The sequence below is a fragment of the Dryobates pubescens genome, chromosome 1 (assembly GCF_014839835.1).
Source record: "Dryobates pubescens isolate bDryPub1 chromosome 1, bDryPub1.pri, whole genome shotgun sequence".
Taxonomy (NCBI): domain Eukaryota; kingdom Metazoa; phylum Chordata; class Aves; order Piciformes; family Picidae; genus Dryobates; species Dryobates pubescens.
Genome location: NC_071612.1, coordinates 20,043,719 through 20,063,477, shown reverse-complemented (window position 1 = coordinate 20,063,477; position 19,759 = coordinate 20,043,719). Strand labels below are relative to the sequence as shown.

General features: G+C 37.4%; 1 protein-coding gene across 11 annotated transcripts in view; it reads left to right on the top strand.

The window, feature by feature from the left end:
- The window catches only part of ERC2 (ELKS/RAB6-interacting/CAST family member 2), a 458,989-nt gene that overhangs the window by 397,568 nt on the left and 41,662 nt on the right, over nucleotides 1–19,759 (top strand). For 10 of the 11 annotated variants that reach the window (XR_008462285.1, XR_008462284.1, XR_008462281.1 and 7 more), the window contains one exon: nucleotides 766–956. The exons of the other annotated variant lie outside the window; for it this stretch is intronic. The gene's annotated coding sequence lies outside the window, so the exon portion shown is untranslated. The remainder of the gene's footprint in view (nucleotides 1–765; nucleotides 957–19,759) is intronic. 11 annotated transcript variants of the gene reach the window in all.

Below are 19,759 nucleotides of genomic sequence, written 5' to 3'. Positions count from 1 at the left end.
CCTCTGTTCCCAGAAATAATGCCATATTAACTTACTTTGTTTAAGAAGCTCATTGCTTGCACATTAATTGTGTGATAGCCTACAGATACCATGATGCTTGTAATTCATGATCTCTTACTATTTGTAAAACACTGTTGCTTAAATGCAGGTTGATTTCATCAAACCTAAACCTAAAGGTCCACAATACTACTGGAAATTTCTGGAGAGAAAGGCGTTATCTGTTTTTCTGTGGTAATAAAAAAAGAAAGCACTATGTACACTGTGTACAAGGTAGATAAAAGACGGTGTTCATAGAAGAAAAAGTCTTACTTTAGGTTCGCTGAATGGCCCTTTAGAAAATGCTCTTTCGGTCTATTGACAATGGGAGATGAATCTTCATTAACAAATATTAACCTCTGTGAATACCTACCTGAAGTGCACTGCAGGGTAGAATCCCATTTGGCTAATAAATAGTGCCTTGCTCCAAAGCCTGTTTAAATAATGGGCCAGTCTTGGCCTTGGTATTTTGTATGGTTGTGTTAGATAACCAAAAAAATTGGAAATTGGATAAATTGTCTAAAAGCTGACTTCTAAGAAATTGAAAAATTAGTGAGTTAAATGTAAAATTAGAAGTAAATGAATTTTTTAAATTAACTAAACCATTATGGGAAGAAAGTCCTGTGATACATTCCATGTTATAAAAATCATTTGTTTTCCCTCTTGCTAATTTTCCCTATATAAGTTATTTTGCAAATATTACAATTTTGAATTGTTTTTCTAAACCAGATGATCCAGTCACTGTTGGAGGCACATAGCCACGGCAAAATCTCATGCTGTACATTGATCACCTGTCCAACCTTTGCCTAGAGTGTGATCCCCAGTTCCTTCAAGAGATCCATCTTTACCTGTCTATAAAGAAGAAGAGGAGGAGGGAGACATCTGGGATATTCAAGTATCAAAGTTGAACACCAGAGCAGGTTGAATCTCCATTTATATTATTCTTTCTATATGTTGCTAGTATTGACTTGGATATTTAGCTCAAGATTTGTTTCATTAATAATATAGCATGCTCTGAAGTTTCACCAGCATTAAAACATTTTTATTTAGATTCCTTGTATACTGAAACTATGCATGTATCTTGCATAGTTCCACGGCATAACTGAATCTGAAATCATTCTGCTGTTAAGGAGGTGAGGATGCATGGCAGTCTGTACCTTTCTCATGGACATATGCTGACCACAAAGCCCCAAATGGCTTGTTTACAACTGCTCAGCGTACTGTACTTGTACCATTCTGTATTCATCACACGCAGCTAAATCCAAGTCCTCGGCAAGTACACAATTTTCATTCAGTTGTTTCAGGCAAATTAAACTTGCTTATTACTCTTCCTCTTTCATTTCCAAGAGGACTGTGATATCTACAAAACAGACAAAGTTTCTCTTACTGTCCTAAGGACTGCCCCTTTAGGAGTCTAGCACAGCCCACACACAATCCTGGAATATGTCCAACTTGTTCTTTGAGCCGAATGTGAACCTCTGACCTTCTGGGCCTCCGGCAAGAGTGCTACCTACTGAGCCACCAATACCCAGGCCATCAATAAGTTTTAAATGCCAGTTGCAGACTTCACAGAGATAATGACTTCAGTGTGTAAAGGTTTTGTTGTGGAGGCTGCAGTCTCACATATGGCATGACAGAGTAAATATGCTAAAACCATAGAGAGCTGTTGCATAACTTGCCTTGATATAACAGTTTTTGTAATATATTTTAAGGCATGGAATATTTTTTTAAAGGGACTCTGTTATTTAGGCTTAGGCCCAAAATGAAGCTATTATAAAAAGAATGTTTAGTAAAAACAGAAATATGTCCATGAAATTGTTGGAGTGGGAATTTCAGGGTAAACTTGCTTGGATTTAGGGAGATGCCTGCATGACATTGCAGTGTTGTGCTAGGGAATGAGAACCAGCAAATGAAAATACTACTTGTGTGAGAATCAGAAACTGAAACCGAGCACAATTAAGATACTAGAAGTCTATGACTATTGTTATAACTTCTTAAAAAGATGAGATGAAAAATAAATTCCAACTTAGTAATTCAAAACACCATTATTGACACAAGTAAATAAATGTATTTGCATGTTGGTATAATTTTTAACCTGCTCTCAGGTAAGTTCTTGTAACTTACATACTGATAAAGCAAAATTAATATTAAATAAGCTTTGGGATTTTAGCACATTTCAGTTTTACTGATGTTTTCTATTTAAAATTTATCATTAAAAACATAGAAAAGATGTGTTGATGTTTGTGAAATTCAAAATGATGTGATTACACAGAATGTTATTTATAGACAGATCAAGAAGGAAAACATAGCCAGATTCAAGCTAGGACTTATGTTATGGAAAGGCTGATAGATAAATTGTGTGAACCTTCTATGGAGCAAAGGCCAGGAACCCAGGACTTCTTTTCCCAGATGAGTGCCTAGATCACTAGGCTACAGACTCTTGCTCCCTCTTGTGTTCTTTCTCCAGCCCAGTGAATCTTCAATTATTTTCTGTACAAGTATACAGCTTTAATATATCCCTATCCTTGTCCCACTGTCTAACACAGCCTGTAGTCTATTGATTAGAACATTATGCTAAAAGACATTGCTTTGAGTCCTAAACTGAAAAAGGAATTGAACCTGGGAATTGTGCTTCTGGAATGAGTAATCCTACTGCTAGGCTAGGAGTGACTGCTGCTCATATACCATTTCAGAAAGAAATAGCACCTGAAGAGTTTTGTAGGAAACCCACCTGGTTGGTGTTTATTAGGCTAGCTTAAACTGGCTTTGAGAACACCTGTTGGATCAAACTTCTCAGATCATCTCTGCAGGGGTTGGCTTCATTTCTAACCCAGTCAGGGTTAGACATAAGCTGTGTGGTGAGATGTTCAGTACTGGCCAACTAGGTAAATTCTGTCCATGTGCATAGATGCAGCTCCTGTGTCTGGCAAATCTTACCACCAAAAAATTTATTGTCTTCAGGGAATAGACATCTTCAGGATGCAGCAGGGGCCTTGAGGTTCACTATTTTGTGTGAAAGTGCCTCAGTTCTCCTCACATCTCATTTCAGTTTCCCATACTTTTAAGCCTGTATTTAGTTTAGCTTAACAGCTCCATTGAGTATAGAACTGAGGGATTTTTTTGAGCCTGTTTTTAAAATGTAAGTTAACTTAAAAATAATGTGTTATTATAAAACAAGATGATAGGAAGAATTTGTAGTTCAAAAGTGCATTGACAGATATGAACCAGGGTATTTTGACGCTCTATAAAAGTGAACTTCCTTTTCAGGTTTTTCTGTAGAGCAGTGTGTCTTAGATCTGAACTCAGGAATAGTAAACTAAATTAATTGCATTGCAGTTATAAAACAAATGTTTGTCAAAATTTCTGACCTAATTCCTAGGCTATCATTTAATTCCCCCCCCCCCCCCCCCCACTATGTATGTTTTTATTAAATCATGCAGTGGAGGTCCTTATTCATGCAAATGCATTTATCTGCCTCAGTGGAATTATTCTGGTGAGTAAGTCAATGTCTAATATCAACTATGATGAGTCTGGTTTTCTTTTTAATAGAAATGCTACTTTGAAAATGACATCTGTGACTTATTTTTAGTCTGAAGAGCTATAGTCTATTTAAAATTAGAACTGTGGATTTCCTTGGCAGTTCTTTCATTATTGTTTCTACCTGTTTAAACACTGGGTGAATCGCATGATTAATTACACATTACTTTTCTGTCAGTGGGTGTATCACCTAGTTTGGTATCCAAACATGAATTACTGCTGCTTTATACTGTGGTAAATTGGCATTTGTGGAGGTGGGAATAGAAACTTATACTCATGACAGGCAGTTGGTTTTAAAGACAAGTCTTTTTCTGCCTTGCTAGTGTCTATTTTCATTGCAGTGAAGCTTTTTATATAGTAGGATAGCACTCAGCAGAAGTAGGACGGATGTAATCCATATCCTGGTCATTGGCTGAGTAGATTTATGTGCAGTTCATTTGTCATCATTTATATTTCCACTTTCACTGGCTCATAATCTGTCTTCAGAAGGGCTACTATTTGCACAGTTTAACACTATCTCTCCTTTCACAGTGAACAGGAGTTAAATTGATACAGATTGTAAGTCAACATCATATTGATGATTATGTGTGCATGGGGACCTGCTGGTGGAGAGAACTGCTTAGCGCAGCATTGACTTGATTGCTCTAGAGAAGTGGGTGTTACTATGTTAAAGGGGATGCATAGGTACTAGTGTTATGATTATGGGATAAATAGATTTAAAAAAAACCACACTAATAACCCACATAGTGACAGAGAAGGATAGAGAGGACTGAAAGAAAACTGGAATTGGAAAATTGAGTAAAAGAGTGGAGGAAATGGAAGCATTTCTACAGAAGTGAAAAATTATAAAAGCTATGAGTCAACAGAGTGGTAAACTTTGAAGGTAAGTAGAGGTCTTCAAGAGTAAATACATTTTGTATAACCGTGGATAAATGATACTAAAAGGTTCAAGTGGATGTGGATCAATGTAGTTTGGGAAGTCCTACATAAGGCAATTATAATAATTGAAAGTTGCAATCAATAAGCATCTCAATAGAGTCAGGTAATAGTCAAATGTAAGACAAAGCATAGAAATGAAAAACAGATTTGTGGTTCAATTCACACAAAATTTAGTATTTAATTTGGGAACAGCATATTTTCATGATTATAGGTAGGAATGGTAAGCATAAATCACATTAAATATGATTTATATGTTAGTTAAAGCTCAGATTAAAGCTTTATCCTCCTGAGTAATAAAAATTGTCAACTGCATTGTCAGGAAAAGGAAAAAAAAAAAAGCCATTTTGTTTTATATTTTATTGTGCATTTTGTTATTTTTATTTTATATTACAGGTTGGTTGATATATTACAGTATGACAATGATTCCCTAGCCTTGCTATCTTAAAAACAAAAAGATTGCATGGCCTGGTCTCACTGTCCCCTCTTTAGTGTTGCCATAAAGGAAAAAAACCCAAACTGTTTACAAATGTCTGAAACTTATTTGCATTTGCCTTTGAAAGTGGTAGGGAATTTTTCAAGTTAACAGAGGTTTAGATAGAAATCATTGCTTATCAAACCTGAAACCTCTTGCATATGAAGGGTAGTTTTAAGAAACTTTCTTTAAGAAGTTTTAATTTCAAACAGCAAATACTTAAGTTATTGAAAATGAAACTGCTCAACATGAAACCTTGAGAGAAATCTGCATTACAATACCCAAAGCCTAATAGTTAGGGCATTATCCATTAAGACATGTGACTTTGGTTCAATTTCCTTTTCTGAATCCAGATGAATAGAGACTTAAACCCAGCTGAATATCTAATGCATCCAAGGCAACTGTCATTGCCACTGGACTATTGTGTGTAATAGGTTGGGTATCTCTGCTTTTGTGGAAATTGTGAAAGGATTTGTCCTAATACTAACAAGACCTTTCTGAAATCTCCATAATTGTTATAGGGTAGGAAAGAACCTCTGTGCCTAGCATTATTCATAACCCCCAGGCTCTGAAGCAATGCCTGTAATAATCATTATATATTCATAGCAGGCAACATTTATTAATCTGGACTTTAAAACTAAATCTCAATCTCAGACTCCATATAGAGCTGTCTTTCCATGCCTCTGGTTATTCCTGTCAGCTCTCTCAGGTTGTTCTCTGTTTTTCTTGTATCTGTACTTTTAAAAGTTCAACCAAATCTGCCTAGAAGTAGTACTTCAGATATAACAGTAATTAATGGCATTTTTCAATATACTTTTCTGTGTTTGTTCTTGCACCTTATGCTTTAGTGTGACAAAGTGAACTCAGTGGTGATCACTGCTGAAAATGCTTCTAGTTGAAATGTGCATCTACTGCGAAAAAATTTCCAAAACCTGTTACAATTTGATTATGGTTGGGACTTTGTTTTGGAACACAGTCAGTGATGGATTCCATGAAACTACAGGAATCAGGGTTGTTTTCTACTACATCAGTGTGAAGGTATTCTTCTGAGATTACCAAAAGGGATCAGTTACCTTGGTAATGTGTCCACCAATATTTATTGTCTCTATTTCTTTACACAGGCTAACAAACATTCATCATGTGGGAATGTTGGTCATGATCAACTTGAGCTGAATTTAAATTGATGACCTAAAGGTTAAAGTCTCTGTATCTCATTACCTCTCCCTTGGGCTGTCAATCCCTTTACAACTGGATTTAACACCATTTTTACTTTATCAGTGTTATTGGAGGAAGAGCAGTCTTTAGAAGTGTTGATCTGACAAATACTATTGATGTCTTGTTGAAAAAAAAAAGGAAAAAAAAAAGAAGGAAAACCAAAAGATTCCAATATGACTTCTGCAACTGGCAATACTTGATGGAGAAGGTTCTGAGCTATTCAGATGCTGGACTAATAACTTAACCAGCCTGTTAGATAGCTTTAATCCAGTCATATGGGAACATAATACGGTGTAGCAGCCCAGTGAAACATGAAACTATGAGAACAGCTGAATAAATTTAAACACATTTTTGAACATTCTAACCTTTGTCATAAAAATCTGATAATATAGAAGAAAAATGAAAACACTTTCTTTTGGTTTTGTTATTCTGTACAGTAGTTGAGAAGACTTCGCATTTCTCGTGGTTCCTGGCTTTAAAGAAACAGTGACAGTGTCTAACACTACTTTTTTTCCCCATACGATGTCTATTCTTTTTCACTCATTAAGGAATGAATCTGGTTTCTGTTTTATTCTATATTGTATATACATCTCACCCATAAATATTTAAACTAAGTAAATATAGAATCTTAAACATGGAATATGCTTTCATTTTAAATTGGTGGCAGTGGGGGGAGGTAAAAGTGTTTTATTCAAAGACCAATGGTCTCTTTGGAAGTGGGGAAAAAAAAAAAGTGTTTTGCCTAAAAATTGAGTAGGCTGATGCTTGCTGTAGGGCAGCAAACTTTTTACCAGATTATACCTATATTGTTATAGTTATATGTATAAAGTTCAGACTACAAAGGGCCTATAGGAAAGGGTTTGCAGATACTCACTTCAAAAACACATGGCTAGTATTCAGCCCCTATATCTGGGGCTAATTTAATTCTTCTTCTCCACTCAAAGTGCCTCACTCCTGCCTACAAATGCAGAACAGATTCCCTGGTAATTTTCGCTCTTGGAAGTACCATCATTTTACTCCATCTGGAAATAGCAAGACATGGAAATATCTTTATGACTCTACTTAAAAACAAACACCAAACAACATAAAAGTAGGAATAATTTGATAGATAGTTCCTTAGCAAATTGGTGCAGAAAAGTGCAGAAATGGGAAGCATACTGAAAAGTACGAACCTGACATATTCTCCAGGAAAATTTATTTTTCTTTTTATTTTTTTTGCAAACCAATATTTAGAGGCAGTGGAATATGGTATATCTAGAGTAATTGGCTTTATTGCCAGTCCAAGCTGGTAATGCAAATTCATGGTTTTAATTTGATCCATGCAAGTAAAGCTTAATACTTGTCTACATATGCAGCAGGCCTACATCCTATTCTTAAGAAACAAGAGAATTGTAAAAATGAAGCTTTATTAAATCAAATATAATCAATAGTGCACGTTTGTGCTTTAGAATATTATGGCTGTCTGACTCTCCTACGTATACTCCTCACTCTTTTTACATATATATTGTACAGTCTCAAATGCTGAGCAATGCCAAAGGCATCCTGAGACAGTCCTGCTGAGGCTTTCTTGAAATAAGACAAGTTCTTTGTGGTGTTTTGGAGTATGTGCTTCAAACTTTTGCTTGTGTAGGTAGGTAGTAGGTTAGAGCAGCCACTTCAGTAAAGCCTGGATACTTTTGTGGGTAGTATATCATTGAAACATAAAATAATCTTTGATTATAAAAGGTGTCTTCTATAAACAAAGGCAGTTTCAAATATATCACTTTGTGTTTATAAGGCAAAATCAGACCATACCTCAAAACAGAAATGTAAAGTAGATGATATTTTACTTTGCATTACAGAGATGTAATCAACTGATCAATATGAATCTCCTTTGCCGAATTTCATGAGGTTGCAGAATTTTAAGGAGATAAAAATACACCCTATATTTTAATTTATTTTTATGTGTAGACCAAGTACCTGAACTGGACCCAGTGGTAAAGAAGGCTTTAGCTAAGTTTAATGTTACTTTTCATTTTCCATATGTTTTTCTATCAAGAAGAAAAAAGATTTGAGAGAACATAAACTGGTTTTATCTCCATTCTTATCGGAACAGGAGGGTAGAACGTTATTTTCAACAAGATTCAGTGACTATCATTGACTTTTTAATGTGAAAACTATGATCATGGAAATCAATGGCAAAAGCTGTATTGGTTTATAAAAGAAAGATTGGGATATGTTAGTAATGCCCTCCATAATTAGACATAATAAGAGTTTTTTGATGTTGAGGTTTTTTAATGGTTTGGTCTGGACCTACCCTTTCAAGCTCTGCTGGTTGAAGTGTTACAGTAATGAACCCTAAATTCAAAGATGATTCCTTAAGAGTGTGGCTTTGTTCTCCTGTGCATGCTGACAGATACAGAGAGAACAAAAACTTTCTTTGGTCCTAAATCAATACTGTAATAAAAATGCAAATACTTGTGATGTTGCCACAGCTCCATAGAAGCACCATTCACACTCAGATTTTTTTTTCCCCCACTGATTATCTCCACCAGCCCATGAATTCAGGCTGTGTTGGCACAGAGACCTCAACATGGAAAACCAAGACAGAAGGAAAGTGTCCTGTCTTGTCTTTCTGTGCTCTAATTTCCCATCTCTTCAAACTGTCCTTCTGAAATTTTCCACTTCAGCTATGTGGTTACTCTAAGTACTTCCTTTTGCTAAATTTAAGTGAATCTAGACCTCTGAGCTCCAAGTACCATTTTTATATTAACATAAGCTCTGTTTTTTTTCTTTGTGGGCATCTCTGCTGTGCAGAATGAAGTACAGTCCCTTTGTCTGTAGTTGTAATATACCTCATTAGTTTCCAGAAGACAATAACTTGCTTTATTCTCATTTTATAAGGATTAATTATACTCAGAAAAAGCGCTCAAATAGCAAACAGAAAAGGAAACCAGATGTTGCAGAGTTATTTAACCAGTGTTATTTGCGGACAAATATTTAAGCTATGTGAATTAATTTTTTTTGGTGGAACCTTTGGAAGCTGGTTACTGAGTAAATAAAGCATCCAAAGTATACATGAAATTCTATTTTACCAGATAGTATCACTCTTTTACCTATCAGTTCCTTGGCAGCATATGTACAAAAGTATTTGATTCAAACAGGAGCAATCCCCAAGGCGCATTGTGTTCAGATTCATAATTCATAAACAGGCTTTTATTGCACAAGGCAGAATTGCACATTTCCATCAGATTAATTTTCTGTGTGCTATTGAAATGATACTATGATAAATCTCTCTGCAAATTTGTTTTTCTTATATAGAATCAACAAGGTTGGAACAGACCTCAAAGATCAAGTCCAACCTGTCACCCAAGACCTCATGCCTACTAGACCATGGCACCAAGTGCCATGTCCAATCCCCTCTTGAACACCTCCAAGGATGGTGACTCCACCACCTCCCTGGGCAGCCCATTCCAATGGCTAACAACTCTCTCTGTGAAGAACTTTCTCCTCACCTTGAGCCTAAACTTCCCCTGGTGCAGCTTGAGACTGTGTCCTCTCGTTCTGGTGCTGGTTGCCTGGGAGAAGAGACCAACCCCCTCCTGACTACAATCACCCTTCAGGTAGTTGTAGACAGCAATAAGGTCTCCCCTGAGCCTCCTCTTCTCAAGGCTAAACAATCCCAGCTCCCTCAGCCTCTCCTCGTAGGGCTTGTGCTCGAGGCCTTTTCCCAGCCTCATTGCCCTTCTCTGGACACGTTCAAGTGTCTCGATGTCCTTCTTAAATTGAGGGGCCCAGAACTGGACACAGGACTCAAGGTGTGGCCTAACCAGTGCTGAGTACAGGGGCACAATGACTTCCCAGCTCTTGCTGGCCACACTGTTCCTGATACAGGCCAGGATCCCATTGGCCTTCTTGGCCATCTGGGCACACTTCTGGCTCATGTTCAGGCGGCTGTCAACCAGTACCCCCAGGTCCCTTTCTGTTTGGCAGCTCTCCAGCCCCTCCGACCCCAGCCTGTAGCACTGCATGGGGTTGTTGTTGTAGATGCAGAATGTACAATAATGAATGTTTGCAACAAGCAAATGAATCAATCACCTGAACACAAATGCTTGTGTTTCAATGGGAGCAAGCTTCCCTTCTGAAAAGGGTACCTAGCAAAACAGACATGCAATTTCTCTTATAGAAATAGATTGCATAGGCAGTTCAAGTCGTATTTAAAAGTTAACATGTGTTCCTAAAACTGTGTCTGTTTTAACTAATTTTCATGGAATTTATTGTGTAAGACTTGTAAGACACAGTCCTAAAGTACAGAAGGTTCCTGTTCTAAGCATTATAGGATGAATGAGAATATCTATTTGTATTGTCTCTTTCATGTTTTCTATATTCTTGACATCTCAGAAATCCTGAACTCTGCTATCTTTCCAAATTTGTCTTCCAGGTGTACTCTTGAACACTTAGAGCTTGTCTTCTGCCAATGTGCCTCATGTCATTAACACAAATTATCTAAATGACAAATGTTGCAATATTCCAGTTGCTAATATCTCAGCATGTTCATATTCAGCTTTGGCTATCTCATTCAAGGAAGCACCTTATCCTTATTTTGTTAGAATTGCTCTTTCAACAGTTTTCATCCAGCATTTCAATACATCGTTTCTTGTAGCCTCTAGTGGCTCTTCATTCTCTTATGTGGTCTTTCTGCTGTTCTCTCCTTTCCCTTTACAACCTTTTCCAGTTGCAATATTCCTTCCAGGCTTTCAGCTTCATTTGATTTAATTTCAAGACTATCTCCAGCCTTTTCCCCTCTTTCCTCTTTCCTCATTAGAAACCTGCAGGGTTTTCAAACTCTCTGGTTTTTTTTCCAGACATAAACCCCCCACTTTCCCAGGTTATGTCATCTGTCTCCTGCCTCTACAGCTTTTCCCTACTGTTCTCCAGTGGCAGAGGAATTTTATAACAGTTGTGTTATAGTAATTTTCACTGTTCTGTTCTGACCTTACAATTTCCTGTTAGTTGGTCCATGCAAGTACTCAGCCTAGTGGACTTTGCACTAAGCATAGTCAGAGAAATAGAAAGAATGTAGTTTCTGTCATCAGAGATGATAGTGATCTGTCCCTCTTTTCATAACACCATTTCCTGTTTGTGGGACCCCATTATTGCTGACACTTTATTGCAGAGGCATCATTCCTACAGGTACATTCATCTTAAGAAGTTTGTGCATTTTTGTACTATATGCAAGAATTGTTTGCTTTGTGTAACTATTTCCCTTCTCTAAATGTTAACTTGCAGAAAGTGATGGTAAACATTAAACGGGTCATGTAAAACTTTTAAATCATCAGCCTCAAAAGTTAGTAAAATGTTGATGTTTTTGTTAGATCCCAGCACCGAGAAATACCCACCTTTCATAACAGAGTTGTTTAGTTCCACGTAAGTCTAAATACTCTGCCCTTGGGAGATAGCTTCCTGTCACCTGCTCTTGAACTGGAAGTTATTTAACTAAAGATATGTGGGGGCAAGGTTGTTTTGTGTTTTTTCTTTTTCCTTTAACAGGCATCCTTGATGTAGCACAGAATCCATTCAATACAAAATAAATCAAAGTCTGAGATGTTATTAACCAACCTCTTTGTTTAAACATATCCAATTCTAGATAACCCAAACCAGTTCCCTCATGTCCTTTTTCTCTCTTTCTCTAGTAAAGAGGTACATAGATTTTTGGACTAACCACTCTATTGGCTGCATAATGAGCTTTTAATTGCTGGTGCTTTGTTGGTGAATAAAAACACAGTGCTAGGTAAATTTATTGAGAGCATATTCTCAGTATAAATGTCTAAAAATGTTATTCTCTAACAGTGAAGGTAGAACAAAGACAGTGAGTTAATGACCTGCAGTAAAAACCAGAATCAAACCCCTGAATGTTTCCTATCTCACCTAAACAATTAACAGAATCAATTTTAACCATAATGTCAGAAAACCCTTTAAACTGCATAGTGCAAATATAGCCTTGATTTAATTGTGTGTAAATAAGAACTGTTGTCACATTCACCAGGCGCTACTTGGCTTATGCAAAACCAATTACTTCTAGGTTTTTAAAATAATCTCCTGTTTATCTGCAAGAGACATAGAGATACAGAGCCAAATCAGATTTTGCTTGACAGGAACAAAGGAATGCATAAATAAATGTATTAGTACCTACCTGAAGCATATTATTTTTAAATCTGTAAAACTTATAAAAATAAAAAGTTATTGGGAATATTAGCAAATAAGTTCTTACAGTAGATATGGGTTTTCAGGATGAAAAAGAAGCATGAGGCAAATATTACAGGACTAGAGAAAAAAAAATAAATCAGAAAAGAAACAGATATAGAAAGGAAGAAACAGATCTTGAAGTGTTCTATATGTGTTCTCCTAGTCCTTGTACAACCAAAACCCCTCAAAACAATAACCCTACAGAAAGCTCATGGAAACTTGAGGTGTATTGAATCTCTGAAAAACTCTCAAAACAGGAAAATAATTCAGGGTTTTTAAAAATATCTGGGAATATCTCAACTAGGAACCTATAGAAGAACAACAGATGGCCTCTCACTGAAATCATGTTCATCAGCTGATGGCAAGGTACTAGACAGCACTCATGTCCTCCTCAGATCCATTGAAATGAAATGCTTCCAGGCTGAGTCTTCTAAATAAGTCCTCTTGAATGCATTTCTGGCATGTTGTACGACATTGCATCTAGCTTTGGATCGCCTTGGTGTCTCTTGTATTTATGTATTCTGTTTTCAGATCAGGTTGTGGCAGTCTAGTTAAGAATGCCACATGTACAATATGACTATTATAATCCTACCCTCATAGTCTGCGCTGAGGAATTTCTTAAATATGTGCCCTTTACTTAAAAAAGATGGGTGAAAATTAGAGATATATGGAGAAAAATGCTGTTGTACTGTTCCTTTCTTTGCTTTCACCAATATGCTTCAGAATCATTTTGGTCTCTTACTTTTTCCCCAGTTGTACAGCCCTCTTCTATTCTGTCCTTCTTTTCTTATGGTGGCATATTCACTTGGCATTTTACGATTTTAGAAACAACTAATAAGGCTTTTTCTGCTACTCTTCTTCCCTTGAAGGTTTTTGCTTCTGACACTGGAAGTTCTTAATTTCTTTGACAACACACACTCCTACTAGAACAGAGCACTGCTATTACTGGTGGCCTTTTGATGCAGCATCATGCAACTAGATAGTAGACATCTCTTCCCGCTATTAGAAAAATGCCAATTAGAGAGATGGTGATTGAGGATGACTTAATAGATATCTCAACATGGAACTAAGATTCATCTTTCTGCCTTCCCTCTTGTTCAGATTGCAGACACAGATGTAAAGCATAGAATGTCACAAGGTGCAAAGTGATCTATGCAGCAAGCTGTGTCTAGGCTAACAATATCTGTGGATTTGTCAACCACAGCACAACATAGTACTCTGCAATTTTGGGCAGAGATGAAGAGCATTCTTACTTGCCTAGATAACAGAGCTGCTATGAAACCATGTCTTCATGTCTTTTAACGTGAAGTACAAGGAAAATTCCTACTTAGGGGATTGTTACCATAGTCTTGACCCATTATTTGCTACAGAGCCACAAAGTTGAAAAAGTAACAACAACAACAACAACAAAAAGCCTACTTTATTTCAAGTTCAAAATTATTTGTTAATTATCAGATAATTCACAAATAAGGATAACTTTTTTTTTTCTTTGTGGGTAATGAATTTGTAGGAAGGAGGAGAAGCAGGGGAAAATAATGCTAAAATATTTGTGATGTCTGTTTCTGTTAGTGCTATGGACTTACAAAAGCAGCAGATGAAGCAGATGATTATGTGCTAGATAGCTTGTTTTGTTTTGTTTTGTTTCGTTTTTAAAAAGGCAAGTGTCTACTCAGCCTACTTATGGACCAGGAGGTCATTGGATTGCATATATATAGTGTGTGTATGTATATATATATGTATGTGTGAATGTATTTATTTATGATCCTTATAGTGTAGAAGAAGAGTATTGAGTATGTAAATAAGATCTGTGTGTTTGTATGTGTACAAAACAGGGATGACTTGTATTTGTGTGTTTGCATTTCTATGTTTATACCCATGTTAGTTTCATGTTTACATTTGTCGTAAGCAAGCTTAGACAACATTGTGCAAAGAGCTGTCTAAACTTGTTTCTAGGTTCCCGTCCTGTTTGCAACCTCTGGGCATTATTTTAATGTAAGTACTAAATAGGAAGTAAAAAAGGTCTCCACTAGAATTGCTTATTTAGCAGCATTTTTCACACCAGTTTAGTAATCTAGTAAATTTATTTCTGAAATAAATGGACAGGAAATAGCTGTCATGTCTGCTACCAGTTTGACCACTGTAAGTTTATTGAGTTATGGCTTCTAGCAGCTTAAGCCAAAGCTTCCCTTGTATTGATATGCGTGGGATCTTTTTGCTAGCTGGTGTTGTTTGTATTTATTTACTTTTTTTAAAATTTACTTATCTATTTCTATCTCTTTTTCTGGTTTTGCTTTCTCTTATTTATGTAAGCCTGAACTTCAGGACCTCCTTTTATCCTTCTGTTGAGAGACGTACTATTCCTATACAGAATTTAAAGCATCCTTTTTCTGCATAGACACCTATATAGGAGTATTTCCCTGAACACTCAAACCTTCCATCTTCTAAACAAGGTTTTACTCAAGAATAAAAAAGAAGCCTGTTTTATATGATGATATCCTCCATTGCATATAAGGTTTTGCATGAACCTGTAACAAGAATCCAGGGACTGAATTAAAAAAAATAAGAGTGGGATTTTAAACTGCTCTTTAAGAGTAATGGTTTCATCAATCAGTTAGACTCTATCAGCAATGAAAAATGAATTTAAAATTGCCGCTTAATATTTATAAATGCAATTGAAACAGAAATCTTGAAATGTATTTATTTGTATTTAATATTAAGTTTATAATTAGCCTATGTCTATTTTAAGACTTGGGAGTAATATGAGCATAGTAGTTGTTTTCCCTTTCAACCAGAAAAAAAGTATAAATTGAAGTTGGCTGAGGCTGCCAAATGACTTAGTTATACTTAGTTAATTATTAAATCCATTCACAATATGACTTAGAAGTATACTAGTTAAAAACATTTTGTGTAAGCAATCTCTGAAAAGTAGTATTTTGCAGCTTTATATTTGTGTGAATATACTATTTGAATGAATTACTGAAGTGTGGAAGCAATGCCAATCACAAAGCCATCAGATGTCTTCCCTGCTTTTGTGTCATTCACAAGAAAAGCATTTTTCAGTTTATATTCTGTGGCTTTGGTCTGTGCCTTCAGTCTGGAAAGAGAAGATCTAGAAGTACCTAGTGGCAAATGTTAAATTTCTTGAAGCTAGGAAAATATTTTTTTAGTTCATGATAAACCAATTAGTAATGATTAATATTATCTATATACTATGAAACTAACCATTGAGTGAACATCTAAACTGTAGAGTACAGGAAATTAGCTGGTACATGGGTTGCATTCTTTCATTCTGGGTAAAAGTGCATAGCATAAATATCAAAGCTCAGTCATGTATGACTTCCAATAAGCATGCTGTCAGATACGGTAATAGCTCTGCTATGCTATGTAAATCCAAGCTGCTGAATAGTTAGCAAACAGTTAGCTAAATGACATTCTTTTGAAAGCTTTTAACTTAGCCACTACCACAGGATAAGTTGTTAGTAACACAAACAGCTGCATAGACTTTCTTGGATGCCATAATTAAACTGATAAATATGCAGTGACATATAACTGTGATGAAGAGATCTGCTGAAGAATGAAAGTCCATGCTTAAAGGCCACTTGAAAGTAAAAAAGAACTATATTTTGGTTTAATAGTGTGTTAGAAAAATATTTTGGGACAGAAAAATGGCTGATTTTCCCTGCCTGTTTGGTAAGCTGAAAAAAATATCTGTGACCAGTGTTACCTCTGTCATCACTAATCTGGGCACTTGCAGTGCATACACAAATATAGAAAGTTCATTCAGAAAAAAATTTCCTGCTTATATGTGACCCACTGTGATTCTTGCTGGAAAACCCAACTGGATTCTTAGTATTACAGCTTGAATAGGAGGGTTTTATCTTTCCTTTTAGGTCTACAATTCAACTTTCAGATATAAAAATCTCTCAAAGAAGAACCAGGTCAAATATTAAATATCCTTAGTATTCCTGATAATTTTCAGATGTCAGCTATATTTCCCATTCCCTATACAACTGAGAATGAATTGATACAAACTACATACTGTTTCCCCCTCTTATTAGTGTGTGTTAATTTGTCTGGGTTTAGTTTTGGAAATGTTTTAGGGAAATTGAGGGTGCAGAGAGGGCTGTGTGCAATACATGCAAGTTTCAGTTCCTGCTGAACACTCCAAATCCACTTCCTTTAGAAGTATTCTCCCAGGCAGCCAGTACCAGAACAAGAGGACACAGTCTCAGGCTGCGCCAGGGGAGGTTCAGGCTAGATGTTAGGAAAAAGTTCTATACAGAAAGAGTGATTACACATTGGAATGGGCTGCCTGGGGAGGTGGTGGAGTCGCCATCACTGGAGGTTTTCAGGAGGAGACTTGATGGGGTGCTTGGTGCCGTGGGTTAGTTGTTTGGGTGGTGTTTGATTGGTTGATGGTTTGGACGCGGTGATCTTGAAGGTCTCTTCCAACCTGGTTTATTCTATGTATATGTATTCTATTGAACTGCTGCCTGCAGATAAGAGGGTCAAGTTCATATCTTGTGTCCTGGAAGCTCTCCAGCTTCCTAACAGCAACTCTTAAATTCCAGAAATCTGTTCCTATTTTGAATCCAGTTGGGAATTGCAGTAGCAGGTGAGAGCTTGGACTGCTTCATGGGTATATAAGGTATGCAAAGAACAAATGCAAATTAATTTGAGATTAACTTCGTTACTGCCTACCAAAACCCAATGGTAACGTTTCTTATTGTTTAGGATTACCCACAGTGAAGATGAGTTTTTGACCATAAGGGTGATTGCTTTTGCTTATGGATTCAACCAGTGTTAATATTTGGCTATTTTTTTCATGGGGAGTTTTTAGTGTTGTGAAGGTAATTAGAAAATTATTGTAATATAGCAACAGAAAAGTTAACATAACCATACTTTAACAGGTTGTTTAGATCATGGAATGTACTGATGTCTTAATCAGATAGAGGTAGACATTTATTTTAACATTTCCTTGCTCTTTAATGAAAAATTGGTGTTGCTTTTGGAGAGGTGTTTCTGAGAAATAATTGCTTTCAGTCCACCTATTCTTGTGTTGCTTATTGTGAGGGATCAATGTGGTCCATATTTGACAAATCTTCTTCATTTGGTGGCCCTTACAAACTATTTTCACTAACTTCTTGTTATGATATGTTACAAATTAAGTAAATGCCTTTGACTAGATGGAAATCTGTAGTCAGTCATCATACATGCATAAATGCTATGATCTTGGTTCAGAAGGCCTGTGGAAACTTTGGCCTGAAGTACTTTGGAAAATGTTTCCAAAGTCTGCTGAGCTCTTTTCTTCTTCCAGATTAGTGGTTTCTCTCAGAGTGCAGGTTAACTGTCGATTTTTTCTTTTTCCAGTTCTATGCAAAGCTACTTAGGTGTTTAAAAATTCACTTTGCATGAAAGCAAAGCTTTTATAATTATTTCTTTAAGAAGATAACCTGCAACTAAGATATATGATTGCAGATGCAATAGTTTCAAAAACATTCATCTTTCCAAAAGATGGCATTGTACCAATTTCAGGAAATCTAATTTGCAAGGGAGGAGGAGCGTAGCATTCCTCGCCCTGGACCATGGTGGCTGGAGCCAAGGCAGCAGCCTGCTCTAAAGGTTCACAATTTGGCCACTTCTTTGCTGGTGACTGTGCAGCAGGACCACTTCCCTGTGTACTGATTCTGTTATGCAAGTGACAGTTCTGTCTTTCTGATGTATTACTAGCACACTGCAAATGTAGGATTGTTTCAGGCTGCTGTGTTCAGGACAGTTGCTGCAACTGTCTTTTGCTCATGGAGGGAAGCATGAAATGCAAGTTCTGTTTCCTCTGCTAGGAACTCCATTGTGTGGTTTGTAGGCCATGCTGTCCTGACTGGGATCACACCAGCACCTAGATCAAGTATCTCAAGTGGATGTCCAGATAACACCAGTGAAATAACAGAAAGCAAATCACCTAATTTGCCTGTACTTAATGGGATTGCTTTGTAATCATGACAAAATACTGCTGGCATTCTATAAGTGAAGAGTTATATATGGGTGACACCATGACTCAAATCTCTCTGTTTGTGTAGCTATCACAGAATCGTTCAGGTTTGATCAGACCCTTGGAATCACCAATGTCCAGTCTAAACCTACCCACTTGCAGCTTGAGGCCACTCCCTCTTGTTCTATGACTAATTACTTGTGAGAAGAGACCAGCACCAACCTCTCCACAATGTTCTTTCAGGTAGTTGTAGATAGCAACGAGGTCTCCCCTCAGTCTCTTTTTCAAACTAAACAGCCCCATCTCCTTCAGCTGCTCTTCGTAAAATTTACTGTCCATGCCCTTCACCAGCTTCATTGCCCTCCTCTGTACTCCAGCACCTCCACATCTCTCTTGTATTGAGGTGCGCAAAACTGAACACAATACTCCGGGTGTGGCCTCACCAGAGCTGAGTACAAGGGGACAGTCACCTCCGTACTCCTGCTGGACACAGCATTTCTACTACAAGCCATGATGCTGTTGGCTTTCTTGGCCACCCGCACAGACTGCTTGCTCATATTCAGCTGCTTGTCAGTTAGAAACCCCAGGTCCCTTTCTGCTAAAAAGCTTTCCAGTCACACTTCCCCAAGCCCGTACTGTTGCTTGAGGTTGTTGTGACCCAAGTGCAGGACCTGGCATTTGGCCTTGCTGAAGCTCATCCCATTAACACTGCTCATTGATCCAATCTATCCAAGTCCCTCTGTAGAGCCTCTCTACCCTTGTGCAGATTAACACACCTAACTTGGTGTCATCTGTGAACTTACTGATGACACACTCTATGTCTTCATTAAGATCATCAATAAAGGTGTTAAATAGACGTGGTCCCATCACTGAGCCTTGAGGAACACCACTTGTGACCAGCCACCAGCTGGATTTAGAATAGAATAGAATTAACCAGGTTGGAAGAGACCTTCGAGATCATCATGTCCAACCTATCATCCGACACCACCTAATCAACTAAACCATACAACCAAGCATCCTGTCAAGCCTCGCCCTGAACACCCCCAGCGTCGGCGACCCCACCACCTCCTCAGGCAGCCCATTCCAGTGGGCAATCACTCTCTCTGTGTAAAACCTCCTCCTAACCTCCAGCCTAAACCTCCCCTGACGCAGCCTGAGACTGTGTCCTCTTGTTCTGGTACTGGTTGCCTGGGAGAAGAGACCAACCTCTGCCTGTCTACAACCCCCCTTCAGGTAGTTGTAGAGAGCAATAAGGTCACCCCTGAGTCTCCTCTTCTCCAGACTAAGCAACCCCAGCTCCCTCAATCTCTCCTCATAGGGCTTGTGCTCCAAGCCCCTCACCAACC